The 17,761-nt window shown below is 36.9% G+C and overlaps 1 protein-coding gene across 12 annotated transcripts in view; it reads right to left on the bottom strand.

Moving 5' to 3' along the window:
- Positions 1–17,761, bottom strand: part of Eya4 (EYA transcriptional coactivator and phosphatase 4) — a 270,189-nt gene that overhangs the window by 74,722 nt on the left and 177,706 nt on the right. The gene's annotated exons all lie outside the window — the stretch shown is intronic.

Raw genomic sequence — 17,761 nt, 5'->3', positions numbered from 1 at the left:
TTAGGCATGTAAAGAAGCCAGAAATACAATCCATTAAGCAGATAACATCAGAAAATAAAAACAAAACAAATTCATAAATAGCAAAGCTGGTGGAAATAGCAGACAATGACATGAAGATAAAAATATTAAATACAGTTAAAAAGTGAGAGGCAAGTATGGACATAGAAGGGAAAAGTAAGATATCAATAAACTGAAAAGTTGAATTGAAAGTTGCAACAAGAAAACTTTTACTGGAGAGAATTAACAATGGATTATAAAAAAAAGAAGAGTGACCTTGAAGATAAAACACAAGAAAATATTATTCAACCTAAGAATAAAATGAACAGCCAGGAGTGAAGCTAGCCAATCCCTAAAAAACAAATGCCAAATGTCTTCTTTGATATAAGGAGAGTAACTAAGAACAGAGTAGGGTCGAAGAGCATGAGAAGAAGATTAACATTAAACAGGGATGAGAGGTGGGAGGGAAAGGGAGAGAGAAGGGAAAGTGCATGGAAATGGAAGGAGACCCTCAGAGTTATACAAAAGTACATACAAGAGGAAGTGAGGGGAAGGGGAAAAATAATATAAGGGGGACAAACGAATGTCAGTAGAGGGGGCAGAGAGAGAAGAGGGGAGGGGAGGGGAGGGGAGGGGAGGGGAGGGGAGGGGGGATAGTAGAGGATAGGAAAGGCAGCAGAATACAACAGACACTAGTATGGCAATATGTAAATCAATGGATGTGTAACTGATGTGATTCTGCAATCTGTATATGGGGTAAAAATGGGAGCTCATAACCCACTTGAATCAAATTGTGAAATATGATATATCAAGAACTATGTAATGTTTTGAACAGCCAACAATAAAAAATTAAAAAATAAATAAATAAATAAATTCACACTAGAAAATGCAAGAAAACATTTTAAAGTTATGTATTAGTTTTACAAAATCTTCACAATATATCACTGTGTAAAATAATTATGTATATATGTATGTATGTATACATATATATATATATTATGATACTACCTAAAAAATTTAAAACATTATGCAAAAGCTGTGTGCGTGTACATATGTGTGTATAAAATTTGCTAGGAAAAGAAACCCTAAATAAATGGGTTTCTATAAATATCCAAGTAGATTTATTTGGACTTCATATAGTGAGAAAGAAACAAACTGTAGTCTTATTTAAATCAATGCTCAATAAAGATTTCTGTCATTTTGAAGCAAAAAAAAAAAAAAAAATGAACAGCCAGGCAAGGTGGTGCACACCTGTAATCCCAGCGACTCAGGAAGCTGAGGCAGAAGGATTCCGAGTCAGCCTCAGCAAATTGAGGTGCTAAGCAACTCAGTTGAGATTCTGTCTTTAAATAAAAAAAATCAAAATAGAGCTGGGGATGTGGCTCAGGGGTTGAGTGCCCCTGAGTTCAATTCCTGGCACCCACACCACTACCACAAAAAAAAAAAAAAAAAACAATGAATTTACAGAACCTTTGTGTGCCTGGGAATAATATCAAGAAACTTCACCTGTGTGCAACTGAAGTACCAGAAAGAGAGAAGAAGAGAGCTGCCGAAAAAATACATTTAAAGAAATGAAGGTTGAATATTTTACAAATATGTTGACATACACCATTGAAGCAGGATACACTACATATGTGTACACATGTGTGCCTCTACTCACATGAAATGCAAACTCAGGTACATCACAAAATACATCATTCAAAGCCAGTGATAAAGACTAAAAATTAAAAATAAAATAAAAACAATCAAATAAATAGTTCACAGACTTTTTTTTTTTTTTTTTTGGTGAGAAATAATGCAAGCCAGAAAACAAAGGGATCAAGATGGGAGGAAGACAATATGTCACCTTAGAAGTTTATATCAAGGAAAGTTATCCCTCAACAATGAAAGTAAAACAAAGATTTTTTTTTTTTAAATGACCTGAAGAGCCAATCCAAGAATGTTAAAGGAAATTGCTCAAGCTCAAGAGAAATGATCACACAAAGCCAGGGATTTTTCTCAGTTTTATTCACAAAAGAATTCTGAATGTCTGAACAGGTATCTGGAACACGGTAGTTTCTCAACAGATACTTGATGAATGAATGGATGGATGGTTGGATGAATAATATGATGTGTCACACATAGCTATCTTAGACAAAGCTGTGAAATCAAGTGTAAACAAGGTAAATTTAAGATGTTTTAAAGTAGGAAATGGTTTTAATGGCAGTCAGGAATCACAAGATTTACCAACTTCAGTGAAAAGAGAAGAAAAACATATATGAAATTCAAAAACAAGGATGATGTCAAAAACCGTAAGACCTGAAAAAGTAGTATCTGTTAACAGACTTCATTACAGTGAACAATGATTTCATTATCTCCCACAGGACCTACTCAGCCCAAAGACAATGAATTTACTTAAAGTATTTTTTAAGTTGTTGATGGACCTTTATTTTATTTATTTATACGCAGTGCTGAGAATCAAATCCAGTATCTCACACGTGCTAGGCAAGTGCTCTACCACTGAGTCACAATCCCAGTCCTAAGATATAGAATTTAATGGATCAAGTTAATGATTGCTCACTACATGGGAAGCTCTGTCACAGGTGTTGGGATTACTGAGTGAAGCAAACATGATCTACCTACCCTCAAAGAGCTGACAATCTAAGTTGAATAGGCAGAGTCTGTGCATAGAAACTTAAGGTTTAAAATAGTAAGTGTCCACTGAGAGGAACACACGAAGCAATGTGAACTTTTAGACTCAAAGTTTCTGGCTGGATTAGCTGGATTTTGATGGATTCAAATAAAAGATCCTAGGGGAGGCCTCTGGTCAATGGTATCACTGAAGCCCCAAAGTAGTGTAGGGGCTCCTGGCCAACTTGGACCACGTGCAAAATGAGTAAGCCAGGAAAATCAGTCAGGAATGAAAGAATGGAGCACACACCACAGAGAGGAATGAAGAGGAAATAGAAAATGTTACTTCAGCAAAACAAAAAGATCTCCAGCAAAATAAACATAGCCTTAGCATGTTACATTCCAGTGCACAGGAAACCAAAATGCAACTATTTGGTTCTTTACAGTTTAGCCTTTTTTGCTCAAATTTGTTCTAGTGGGTTAGTGTTTCTTACAACTAAAAGATCCTTAAGAGAACAGAAATGTATTATTGCTACCAAGAATATACAGTAAGAATATTTCTGGACTTCCTTAAGTATGCTATGTAATTAATTTAATCATGAAACTTCAGATACTTTTGAAGTTAAATTTACACAAAATATATAAAATGTGAAGTTTACCTTAGGTTTAATAAAATGATTAACGGGCACCAATTTTTCCTGAGTACATTTTGCATGATACATTCTATGCTTGATACTTCATACATATATTATCTCCTTTCATTTCAAAATGACCCACTGATATATACATTATTTTCAGCCTTTTCTAGATGAAGAAACTGAGTCTCAGAGAGGACATACAGAATGCTAGCCACACTAGAGAATTTGCACTCATTCATTTATGATGCCAGAGCCCAGGTTATATTGCACGTTGTTTGTTTCTAATTTTTAAGTGATTTTAATTCTTCCACACTGCAAAACCATATCTCTGCAATAAAACACTTTTAGAATATTTTTCAAAAAATTAGCATCTACCTTGATCTAGCTAAATCTACCTTGATCATTATGATACTTAAAGTTGATCCTCTTTCCCTCCCAAGGTATCTATTTCCACCCCTTTTTAATGATCTTCATGTCATCAGGCCATGTAAATACTAGCATCTGTCTGGACAATATAAAAAAGTGAACTTTTCCACAGATATAAAAACTCACTTACAAAAACAACTGAAAGAATTTGGAGGATACATGCAAATGGCGTATTGATCCTTTATGCATATTTTTTTCTGCAGTATAGGTGCAATGTATTTCTATTAGCATGACATATCTTCTTCAAACTAAGGAAGGGCAAGATGTACATTTGTAAACATTAGAATTTGCTCTGACTCAGAAACCATGAATCATTCCGCACAGATCCTGGTAATGAGTCATAGCCCTTGTTTATTTATAGACTAGACTGACTCCATCAGTTGTTCATGACCCAAGAAATGCAAAGGCATCCTAGACTCTCAAAGATACTCTCATGCTAGCTTTTCTTCTTTACATAAATTAGGCAGTATGGATGTATGGTTTATTCCCCGCATTCTCAGTCCATTTACTTAGCAAATTTGCATTTTTGACCAGGGGAATGAATTTAAGACAGGAGTTCTGGTATTTGATTTGCTACTAACACCCTTTTCTGTGCAACAAAAGCTTCAGCTGAAAAGTAAAGCATCTACTTCACCCTCAAGTAATTAAAATGTACAGCTTTATTAGAGCAGGGATTGCTTTCTATTTTGCTCATTGCCTCCCCCCACCCCTACTTTAGAATAGTGCAGTGTATTTAGTGTATGCTAATGAATAGGACTAGAAATAGTGTGTGCTAATAAAATAGGACTAGAAATAAAAAGATGAAAAGATTTGAATTATTTGGACTCAAATGTAGTTCAGCAAATAATTCTTGAACATCTAGAAACACAAAGTATCATAAGAGAGCTTGTAGGCTACTGGTAAAACTCTGATGAGACTGTGTATACAATTTTCATTTTATTCCATGTGAAGTTTGAGATGTCCCAAATGAATGAGGTAGGTGTGTGGGGAGAGGCAGGGGACTCTGCATGGACACAGAAAGAGTTTGTGAAAAATAAATCTAAAAAAGCAACTTGGTCAACCTACATGAGGTGAAAAAAACACAAGAGCAAGTCACCACTGGTGCCAGTTCCTATTTCCTGGGAAAAGGACAGGCCTTTAGAAACATCAGGTAACAATACCCAGTCACCATGTAAGAACATACTTCAGATTAGGAGACACAGCTCCTCTGCTGCAGAGTGACTGCGTCAGTGACGATGTGGACAGGCACTGCCAACAGGAGGACCTCATTTTCATTAAAGGACATCTAATGTGCTTTCAGAGACTGAGATTCAATTATTTTAGCAGGTAGATAATTTGACTTTGTACCTATTGTGTCAGTCCTTTTTAATTTTTAAGTTCCACTTAAAAATAATCATTTCTACTCTTGCAAAATTCTCGTTTGTTCATCTTGCATAGTATTTGCTCCTTATGAGGAATGTATTTTCCTTGAGGACCTCACCAACCCATGTTTCCCAACACAGTCAGATCTGAGGTCAGTTCTGGAGACAGGAGACAAGGGACTTCAAGAGGAAGACCAGGGATCAGGGAAGTAGGCTATGCAAAGAAGGGGAGCTGTACCCGAAATCTGCCACCGACCTCATGCCTGTCACTGAGGCCAGCATGAATGCTTGCAGTGCAAGTGACCCATCTGCCAGGGTGACCTCAGGCCCTGGAGCAACAGCAAATAAAGCCATGAACATACTGTTCTCTGGACACTTTCACAGTCCTTCCTTTCCAGGGCTTGCAGCTCTCGACCTGCGACCTGCAATGCTGGCCCTTTCTTAGCTAAGACTCTTTAACAACTTATTTTGCTAAAACATGTTCAATCTTCATTCTGCCAAGAATGTGAGTAAATATTTCAAAATAATAGGAGCATTTCTCTAACTTTTGATTTTCAAAAGCCTCTCTTCATTGGAAAACAAAGAACTCGACAAAAATCCAACAGATCCTCCAAGCATTATTTGAATGGTACAGGAGTCAAGTTTCTGTCAGATCAGTTACAAACCATGGTTAATGAAGCAGGAAATTATTTTCCTCTAAGCAAGTAGTAGGGTAAAGCCAGAAGGCCACAACCAAAACATTTAATGCCATCAATTATACTGAGAAATATATCAAGCCCTTTTCTAAGAAAATATATTCCTCATAAGAAGCAAATATTATGCAAGATGAACAAATGAGGATTTTTCAAGGGTAGAATGTGGAACTTAAAAATAAAAAAAGTACTGACACAATAGGTACAAAGTCAAGTTGTCTACCTATAGAAATAATTAAATCTCAGTCTCTGAAAAGACATTAAATGTCCTTTAATGCAAAATATCATATTATGCTTGAGGCTGAGTGCATTGTTAATCAAACTTGAGTTTTTAACTCTATCTCTGCCATTGGTCAGCCATGAGACCTTAGGCTCACAACATTCACTGTGGGAATTAAATGAGATGACTCACATAAAGAACACCGAGCTTGGTGCAGGGTTTACTCTTCATGCATATCAGCTACTGCTATAGGCACTTTTGCAACACGGACCATAAGTGTCTGCTTTGTCTGCTTGAAGACTCACTTTTAAATAAACCCATTTCTTGAGAGGCAGCTATATCATTTGCAGATAACTTATATTGCTAGAAAGTTTTCTCTCCATGGTGTCCAAAACACAAGGCATCCATTGACACATGTCAAGTGTAAGGCTTTTTTTCATAGAAGACCTTTTCCCCATCAATGAGCGGTCCTGACCAAGAGCCCTTCTCCTCTCAGGTGAAGCCTCTCGTGTTTCTTCAGGGTGCTTGGGTCACTGCAAGCTCCTTGACCTGCCTAGTGTTCTCTTCTGAGGACATTCCAGGTCCCTTTAACCATGAGACCCACAGGTATATCGTTATGGTACAAAAGATGAACAAGATAAGCAACCTGAAGAGTGTGTGAACAATCTAAGATATTTGAGAGTCAGAGCTCTAGCTACAGCCCGAGCAAGGAAGCCCTGATGTCTGTGTCCCAGCTGATTCTTTAGAACCAGGTATCTTCTCAGCAGCTACACACGCATTTGATGTTTGGAACACAAGTGAACAGCTTTTCATGTGTTCCTCCCAAAAGCCATGTTGTTGGTCTGAATCCCTTGTTTCAAACTATCCTGTTAAATTCTGATTCTGCTCTTTGTTGTACTCTTTCTCAGTGCCATGTCACCCAAACTTGTTTAGCTTGCCTTCAATGTCTTTATCATACAGACAGGATGAGCAGGCCAATGTCACGGACAGGACTTGAAGACAGCACTAGAAGGTCACCTCCAGATTCATATCATCTCCTTGGTAACAATTCTGGAACTAATAGTAGTACTATCATTTAGTCTATTTTTCTCTTTCCTTCATAAATATATCAAAAGCCTGTGACACATCACTTTGTTGGATTCTGTGTGTATCCAATGTAATATTAGTACTACTACTATAAAACTAAGAGGTTACTATGGTATGCCTACAGTTTAGAGAACTTACACTGGATTCTAAACTGGTCCCCTAATTATTTACATTTAATTATTTTACAATTTTGTTTTATAGCCAATCTGACATAAGATGTTCAGTTTTAGAATTTATTATGTCCTCTAAAGAAACAATTTAAAAAGTGATTTTTCTTAAGTAAATATGATTTATAACATATACAAAAAGAAGGTGCCCTAAAGATATTGATATGAATTGGAAATCAGGAACACGAGTGTAAGTCTATGATCTATTTACTACCTTGGAAAAGGTCAATGGGCGTGTGTAGAAGTTTTCTAAATATCCTCTTGGGTTTATAGGACTCACTAAATAACTCTGAAACTCTTCCATACACAGGCATTCTCTACTCCTTCCTTTCTCTGCCAAGACATTCTGTATCTTTATGAGGTTACTCAACCCATTCACTTTGAGCACAAGGAAGTTAGCACCTGCTATGAGGAATCAGAATGTGAAATGTGATGACCCGGCCCTGTGATAAGTGCCTGACCTTAGCAAACAGAAACAAAACCTCTGAGAAAAGAATAAAAATGCAGTAACATGCAATCCAGTGTTGTGAGGCCCTTCATAGGAGCCAAAATCAGTCATGGTGGAAGTGGTGCTTGAGACTGTGTACAATTCATGGGTCAGTGGCTACAGGATGATAGGCAATGGCTTGGTTGCCCCATCCTCTGACACTATAACATGATAGTTTCCCAGGAGGAAAAAAAAAAAAAGTCAGCAAGTTGTGCTAGCGATAGGAACCTACAGTCCATTTCTCATCTGGCGTAATAGTTCACAGATCAGGTCCACACACAATGTAGTGCCCTGGAAATCAACAAGAGCTCAGCACTCTGAACTGTGCCAAACAGCAAGATGAGGATTGGGGCTGGTATAAATATTCAATTGGGAAGTTATGGCCAATCGCCTTGCACTGTGTGTTTAGTGCAACTCAAAACTGCTCCACCTGGTCCCTTCTGGCTCCCTCATGTCTACCACAAGCTGGCAGCTGGAAGGCAGGCTGAGCCTGGGAGATCTTTTAATTTGCAGCAGCACCAGGGGGCCAGGCAGGAGGGATGACAATACATATGTGGGGATTCAATTACAGAGCTGTCTTTCTCCCAGGTGGGAGGCAACACTGACTGCAGGGAATTCAATGCTTCCTTAAGGTCCCTCAGGAAAGAATCCCTGGTTTGCAAATATTGGGATGATCTGCTCTCGTGATGAAGGTCTCGGCAAAAAAAAAATTAAGCAAACTAATGCTTCTTTAAGTTTAGGAGCAATCTTTACATTTAAACTGTTTTCCAAAATAAAGTCTTTCTGTAATGTCTGCCTTGAAAATACAGATGACAGCTTCTAAATTCTGAAAAAAGCTACTGTTTAGCCTATATAATGTAGAGTAAGAGGAGCTTTGAGATCACTAGCCCATGAATGTCACTGCTGAAAAGGTTTTTAAACATTGCATATATTTAGATGCATTGAACCATGAATAATTAAGGGCAACACGCAGTGTTCTAAATTTAAAGTACTTGAGTAGTTCCTAGAAGCTTGACAAAAATTATTTACCATGCAATCATTTCTTTACAATAAAATGCCCCAATGTCATTCATTTTGGGGACACTGATTTCAATTATCGGTGGCAATTTGTCAATGCTGAAGAATGGAAGTGCACTTCATGTTTCACCTACTACAAAGCAAACCCACCAAATCAAGAGTAAGACTATACAAACACAGACAACTAGAGTTCCCTAAAATACTTCTACATGAATAGTTAATGTTAATCATCAACGAAAATAATCTACTTATAAAAATAGATTTGTCAGTGATATTATAGGCTGTCCTCAATTTATGACGGGGTTACGTCCTCAAAAAACTCATTGTAGATTGAAAATATCATTAAGTAAAAATTCATTAAATCTACCTAATCTGTGGAGCATCATAGCTTAGTTTAGCTTACCTTAATTGACCAATTATATTTTTTCATTGTGTGCATGTATGAATACTTAGTAAAAATCTATTACATATAATTGTGATGCACCAATAAAAATAAGTAAGTTAATAATAAATGAAAACCTAAAAGTAATGACATGCACAGATGGAGGAAGGAATTTTAAAAATAAACTGGAGTATTGCAATTTTTAAAAAAAAAATGTGCTTCTGCTAACCTATGATCCAGCAAAATATAAAGCCTATTTTATAATAATGTGCCAAATATCTCACATAATTCTTTGAATACTCTGCTGAAAATGAAAAGCAGTAGTTTATGGGGTTGCACCAAAGCAAAGTCAAAAACTATCTAACACTGTAAGTTAAGAAGCATCTATACACAAGCTTCTCAGGCTTTCTTCCAAACTCCCTGTCCTCATTGTCCTGTTTCTATGCTTAAGTAGATTTGATTTATCATACATCCAATTCCAAAAAAAAAAAAAAAAAGTTGCACTTGTTTCAACTCTGTCTCCCAGGATCACACTTGCCCTAATAGACCCTTTTCTTCCATGGCAGTTAGAGCACCAACTCACCAATCAAACCATCCTCTGTTCGAAGCCCTCTCCTGCCTTCCCAGCCCTCTTAGAGTCATTCAGAACTCCTCACTTGACCCCTCAGACCTTACTCCTTTGCAAGAGACATGATACCCCATTTCTCTGACTATCCTCTAAAGGGTTCCCCTCACTTGCACTTGTAGAGCTCCAATATCATCATCCCATCTTGGCAAGCTGGTTCTAACTGGTTGTTCTTCAAACATGTCCAATGCACTTTCAGAATAGGACCTCTGCACTTAATGTTCACTTTTCCTAGAGCATGGTTTCCCAGCTGTCCTTCTGTTTCTATGTTCAGACATTCCCTGTTCAGAGATCCCTTCCCACCCTTCTTATAGAAAATAGCATCTCTTCCACTCAATAATTGCCAGCTATCCCAGTACCCTGTTTCATTCTTCTATTATCTCTCTGATATGCTATATTTACTTCTTAATCATCTCTCCGTACAAACAGGGAATTTTTATTCATTGCTCTATCTATAGTACCTAGAACAGTGACTGGCACATAGTAAATGTGAAATTAACATGTGTTAAATGTATAATAAATTTTCCAATAATTTCAGTTGACCTGCCGGGTCAGACCTAGTTACCTAGGCTTTATTGCACTGATCAATCAATATCGCTCATTTTTTTTTTGATGGCATAATTTTATTTTTTTGTACACACCATTCTCCAATAAACAAAACGATACAGTTCCAGTATAAAAATTATATAATTTTGTTGACAGAATCTATGATATTTTTTCATCTTTAAATATGAGAAATAGATTAGGAATTATTCATCTCTACCATATTTCAGGCACTGTGCTTTCTATAATTCAATAAAACATCATTTAATATGGAATTACAAATTGTCTTGCATCCCCTGCAAAATATTAATTTTATCCTAAAGTCAACCAATGAGAAAGAATATATAAATTCTCTATTTTTGTGGCCCAAATAATCTACTGATGGCTTAGTGAAGTATATAACATTTCCAATCTTTCCTAAACACAATAAAATATATCATATTCTTTTCTTTAAAATTTTTCTAAAGTCCACCAATTCTATGGAATAAAAATACAGCCCCTTTCTCTTCTTTTGTTGAGAACTGAAAAAGATCTTGAGAGTTGCCCAAGTTCACATACCTGGTGGCTGGCAAAGGCTTCATCAGAACGGATTTGAAGGCACTGTTATCCATTTGCTCCTAATCAAGCGTTTTTCAGTCATTTCTTTTTTCCCTGAATTCTTACCTTAACTCTTCTTGGGCACTTGTCTATGTTGATGGTTTCTCCTCCCCAGGCTTACCTATACAGTGATGTCTGTTGCCTGGTGATTCGATCATGATCCACATTCCATTTCCTTTGACCTAAAAGAATCTGGAGTTTGGTTTAGGTGTTCATCTCTCTGCAACAAAGGTGACGAATTCACCCTCAGCTCCAGAAGAGGGAGCCCAATTTGTCTCCTAAATTAATGGTTGTTTCAGGATTCACTGGGTAATCAAATATGTGCCAATAGCCACATGGGAGCATTTTGTTTTTGTTTTTTTGGTGACTGTGGGTACGTTTCTCTTTCTTCATCTAGGACAGCTCCCATAGCCAAACTGCCTCTTTGGCTGGATGTGAGTGAGGGAGCACGTGGCCCTAAGTTCTACTTTCAGTCATGCTATCACCATAAGAGAAGCAAATGTAGGGAAAATCCAAAACTGTGCAAGGCAGAACTAAAGGAGACCAAAAAAAAAAAAAAAAAAAGAAGAAGAAGAAGAAGTTTCTTGATGAAGTTCCTGAGTTCCTGGAGGCCACTCTACCTCTGGAATTCCAACTATGAGAGCCAATAAATTACCTTATTGTTTAAAGCTGGAAGGGCCTGGTTCTCCATTACCTGCCCTTGAAACCATTTTAAGCGATACAACTACTGTTTCCTGGTTTCTTGACGTCAGATCTGGCCATTAATTTTCATTCTTCTTTTGGGTTATTCTTGTCTTCTTAACCTTTAATGTCCTTATCTTGTGACCTGGGCCCTCAATGCATCTTGCTCAAGTAAACACCTTCTGGGGAAATTTCACCTGTTTCTATGTCTTTGACAAATATTCTTTTGTTGCTGTTGATCTATTCCAAATCCATCCCTCCTCAGCCCTCATATCTTTTCTGGTACCAGTCCTCATCTGCAATGTTATCCTGGTCATCTCCACAGGGATTTTTCACAAAGTCTTCTGACTTGTATGTGCACAGTTAAACTCATTATCATTCCTTTCACATGTACTTATATGATTATCCTTAACTAAATATTAAATTGGCAACTGAAATCAAAACTTTAGGTGAGTCCTCAAGCCCTCAATCTTTACATAGTTCCCTATGCCATTAATGTTTCTGCATAAATATCGATTCTAAAATATCCACTTCTATTCATCCTAATCATTATTTGAACTATGTCTTCATAATTCTTCATCTAAACTTTTCCTGCAGGCTATACTTATTATAGAGCATCTTGGTTGTTCGGTCATGGGTAGCCACATGGTTGACATCTAACTGCTATGAGAAAGGCCAAAGAAGTCCATGGGAGATATGGCTCTGTTGTTGGTGCAACTTCGGTACGGCAAAATTATCACTAGAATTCAGGCAGATGGAAGAGAGAGGACAGGGTATTCAGGTGCAAAGATAAATATAAGCATTGGAAAACAAACTGGTCTGCACTCTCACCATGCAAAACCAAGAAGATAGGCTAAGTAGAATGGAGAATTTGTGTTGGAGAACAGAAGAAAGTTTGATTGCCAGAGTAGCTAATTTTTTTTTTAATTTCAAAACATCCTTTGATTGACATATAATATCTGTACTTATTATGAAGTAAAATGTGATGTTTTGATTTAGTTATACCTTGGGTAGTGATCAACTTGGGGTAACTGTCATGATCTCATTTGGTGGAATCTAAACAGGTTGATCTCATAGAAGTTGAGAGTAGAATACCAGTTACTGGAGACTGGAGAGAGTATTGGGGAGGGAGGAAGGAGAGATGTCAATCAACAGGTGCAATGTTATTGTCTGATGGGAGGAGTCCGTTCTGGAGTTCCAAGGTACAGTAGGGTGAATACACTTAACAATAATGCATTATATAGCTGCATATTTTGAAAGTCAAGCAGTGGACTCTGACAGGGGAATAATATAATCAATGCAGTCTTTGTAGGAGATTAGCCTAGATAATCTGCCTTAGTGTAGTTTAAAAGGAGGAAGAATTTATTGACATGAGTGAGTTAGGAAGCTGATAAAACAATGTGGGCAGGAAGTTGGATAGCTTTGAAAACAAGTGGAAGATTTTGGCATATTTCAGCTGAAAAACTACAATTTCATCAGATTATTTAAATCACACATTCATTTGTTTTTATTTATTAAGCCTTATGGTTTGGGTTACTCATTTATAAAGCACCCAACATATTTATTGAAAATGTATTAGATAGATGCCATTTTTTCATGTCACTAGCTTCAAAGGTAAAAAGCATATCCTCTGTGGCTACAGTCCAGCGAGGACATTATAATAGCAGCAGAGGAAAGGGCAGTGTGTGTACACTGTAGCATAAATGAGAAGTGACTAACTTTGTTGGGTTTGGGGTGAGTATTCATGTGTGCAGGGGAAAAAAAAAGCCTTCGACTTGAATCTGTCCCCCACCCCATCAGAGTTGGTAAGGCATTCTGGAAGATGGAAAGGCAAGTTAACTAGAAGGCATGGGTATGAAATGGTGAGTGTGTTTGGGTGCTTGCACACCATTAAATATTTGTGCATCACAGAAGTCACAGACCTTTTCTTGTCAGGGGCAAAAGACAGAGCACTTGCAGTTCCATGTGGAGGAGTTTGAATTTTTGTTCAAAAGGCAAATGCATGTGTCAAACTGAACATGTTAAAATGTGTGTTAAAACCGAGCACAGTGATGCACACCTGTAATTCCAGTGGCTCAGGAGGCTGAAGGCAGGAGGATTGCAAGTTTAAAGCCAGCCTCAGCAATGGCAAGATGCTAAGCAACTCAGTGAGACCGTATCTCTAAATAAAATACAAAATAGGGGTGGGAATGTGGCTCAGAGGTCCAGTGCCCCTGAGTTCAATCCCCATACCCCCCCAAAGTGTATTATGTATAATTGAAGAAAGTTGATTTTTAAAAATAAAAATGAAGCAAACAGGGAGTTGGAAGCAATAGTTTGGCATGGTCAAAATGGCATTTCAGAACCACAATGTGACCACATAAAGGCTGACCTGGAGGCCTGGGGGCTCAGTGAGGCAAGAGAGAGGTGACTGGAGAGTGGGGAGACATGGCCAGATCTGAACACAAGCTGTGGGTAGGGTCAACGCAGCAGGAGCTACACTGGAAGCTGGATGGCCAGAACCTGGGAACTGATAAGATGTGAACAGAAAGAGTTTCAAAATCACCCAGGTTTTGAACTCAGTGGTTTCAGAAGGACTGATCAAAAGAGGAACAAAGTAGAGAATGTGTTTTTGGTGACAGAACAGTGATTTGGTTGAGGATGTGTTTCTTTGAAGGAAGGAGAAGAGATGTCAAGTAGGCACTGGGGAGAGTGGTGGGATCCCAGCATTTGGGTAGAAAAGAATATTGCTCAGTCTAACTGTCCCAAGCTCTTTAATTTCTTAGGTTTGTTTCCTTTGTTTTTTCCTAACTAGAACTTAAAATTTTCCAACAGTTGTCTAGTTCTTTCAAGTACACACATTTACTGTACACCTCTATCTGCCAGACACTGCCCCATGTAGTGAGAAGTAACAGGAATTATTTCATATTTAATGTGTTGCTTGGGAGAAAATTATGGGCATATATATTTTCCACTAAAAAATTAAGGAGTTAATGAATTAAATGACTTGGAATGATGCAAACATCCACCAACAGGTTAATATGTAGACAAAGTGTGGAACCAATACCCAGAGGAATGCAGCTAAGCAATAAAAAGGAATGACCCATTGATATACACTTAAAACACGGGAAAGCCGAGAAGAATTATGAAAGTTTCCAGGAGTTTGGGTTGAGGAAGCAAGTAATAAAATACTAAGGGGCAGGAGCAAACTTTAGGGGTTAATGAACAGGTTGATCATTATGATTGCAGCCATGGCTCTATTGGAGTACACCTATGTTACATTGAATATTTTAAATAGGTGTGCTAAATATACCTCAGTAAAGTTGATTTAAAACAAAAATAATAGACATCTTTATGTAGTGGGTTATGGCTTAATTTTAATTTTTTCCCTTTGCTTGTTTGTGTTTTCAATGATACTATAAAACTATTGTCTTTTCAAATAAAATTCACTAAAATTTTTTAAAGTGATAAAAGTGCCCTGGTCAGGTACTCACTACTCTCCTAATAGGAGTGGGAATCATCAGTGAATTGCAATTTTGGAAAACAGTGAAATATTGTATCAAACATATCAGTACAAAATCAAATAAAGGTCAAGGCTAGCTGGAGCGTGGTAGGATGCCTGATTCTCTCACACTTCTGCTAGGAAATGTAAACTGGTGTAGCCAATTTGGAAAGAAATGTTGCTGTAACTAGTGAAATTGGAAATGCACTCCTATGATGAATGATTGCAATATCAGTTGCCCTTTTCCATTATTTCAGTAATTGGTACATTTAAAAGTACTGTCATAATTTTTTGTGTATTTTGCATAATACAATTTTAGACTTCAATATTTTAGATTTCAATAGCTTAGTTCTTCCCTTTTAAATTTCTCCCTAATCCCATTCATCTTCTCCTTGCAAACCATGCAGTTATTTTACTGCTCACAAAAGGTTCCTGTCTCTTATCATCTTTAATTTTTCACATCCCAACCACATCACCCACAGATACCCTCCTTCTACCCATAAAAGGCTCAGCACAGATGAAGTGCCACAGAAGACAGCTTTCCTCTGGAATGGAGATCAGTCAGATGGTAGGCAAGGTGGGCAGTGAGAGAGGACAAAACTGTTGCCAGAGGCCACAGTACCAAGAACATCACCTCAGGCCACATAAACACAGCTGGAAGACAAGAAGTTCAAGGGCTGGACAAGTCAGAAGGGACAATGCCAAGAAATGTTCCAGATGGAGGGAAGTAAAGACCAAGGAAAGGGAAGAGCTAGGAGTAGCAGGAGGAATATTTTATAATTTTTGCTTCTTAATTTTTCACTGAAATGTTTGAAATATTTAGTTTCACAAAATTTTTTTAAATAAATATACACATTCTAATAATGTTAAATATGTTACTATAATATTTATTACCCAATACGCACTGAGGCAGTTACCATGTACCAAGTTCCTGAACTCCTGTCTTCTGTTTTTACCCCAGAAAAAATGATCCTATTAACATTACTTGTAAGAGTAAACAATTAAAAACAACTTATATGTCCATCCAGAAAAGAATGCATAGATAATTTGAGTTCTGTAAATACTATATATGGAATATATATTATTTACATATATATATGTAAAATTATAAAATTATAAATAATATATATTGGTATATAAAAATTAGATAGAGCTAATATATATTGGTTATAAAAATTAGATAGAGCTACAGGTATTAATATGGATAAATGTAAAGAATAAAATCTTAGATAAACAAGTCACAAAACTATGCATAAAATTTTATACTGGTATGAATTTTAAAATTTGGTAGAAGTATGGTCATGTTATTTCTAAATTCATAAATATATACTAATAATGTTATGCTAATTCATTCATAGGAATGACAACTTCTAAATTCAGGATAGTATTTTTCCCAAAGAGAAAGGGATTACAAATCCCAGGGGAGTATACAGGGATCTTCAACAGAGTCTAAAAAGCATTTAAAAATTTTTATTTTTGGTACCAGGGATTGAACAAGGGGCACTTAATCTCTGAGCCACATCCACAGCCCTTTTTAATATATTATTTAGAGACAGGGTCTTGCTGAGTTGCTTAGGGCCTTGCTAACTTGATGAAGCTGACCTTGAACTCTCAATCTTCCTGCCTCAGCTTCCAAGCTACTAGGATTATAGGCTTGCACCACCATACCCAGCTGTAATACTTATTTTTACTATACAAAGTGAATATAAAATGATGTTAAGATCTTACATCGGTAGGAGAGGAATACAAATGTTTATTTGTCCCTGTTCTGATATGTTTGCAAATCCACAACAGAAAAAGAAATGGGTAAAAATAAAATATAATTTTATTCCCTTTTAAAGCAAAAGGATTAATACTAAAACAATTTCATATTGTCTAATAGCAAAAAACTAAAGATAAAAGCAAAATTAGCCCTCAGACATAAAATGCCTTTAAAACCCCCTTATAAAGGGAAATAGTGAACTGTTCAGTTGTCACAGAGGTAATACAGACCGACTAGATTTCACTTCTGAATTCACATTCCTGTCTATGAATTTAGAACACTACAAGCACATGGTTATCCATAACTCTGTCCTGGGTAAGCTGATCATGCATATGGTTCAGCTTTTGAGAATGTGTATGCTCCTACAAGCAAAACATCTTTTCGAGCTAAGTTGCTATTGTTCAAAGTTAGCTTTAGGCAAAAACAATGATAAACATGGTTTCAATCCCATGCCAGAAGGTAACTCCCAGTTCCAGAAAAGTCTGGATTTTGCAATTTAATTATTGCTGTTATCACCTCAAATTGGGGATGAGCTTCAGGATACCCACACAAGAATCATCCAAATACAAAGACACTAAAATGAAGACTATTTGGGTTGATCTTGAGAATACAGGCTAAGTAAAACATACCATAACCCAATTTGAGGTATATGGAACAAATTCAAAACACTGTGGCTTGCCACAAACTTGGTATATTAAAACTTATCCAGAATGAGATGTTACTTGATTTATTTGGATTCCTTCATATGTTTGGATTAATGTGCTGGCAGTTTGACCAGCACTTTTTCCTGAGTTCTAGGAGAATCGTTGGATAGTAGAGCTAAGCTAGTTTGAAGGATATTTATATTGGAATACAACTCCAGGTGCAATTATAATCAGCATGTGATAGGAATAGCAATAATCTTTCTGCATGACACTCTTACTGAATACATCTGCCCAGAGGTAAAGTTAGAAGACTTGCTTTGACCTCTCTCTTGCATGATTGAGCTG

Source organism: Marmota monax, unplaced genomic scaffold, assembly GCF_021218885.2.
Source record: "Marmota monax isolate L192 unplaced genomic scaffold, Marmota_monax_Labrador192_F-V1.1 WCK01_AAM20220418_F8-fsc00030, whole genome shotgun sequence".
Classification (NCBI taxonomy): Eukaryota; Metazoa; Chordata; class Mammalia; order Rodentia; family Sciuridae; genus Marmota; species Marmota monax.
Note: the sequence above shows the minus strand (reverse complement) of the source record. Positions and strands in the feature narration are given on the sequence as shown.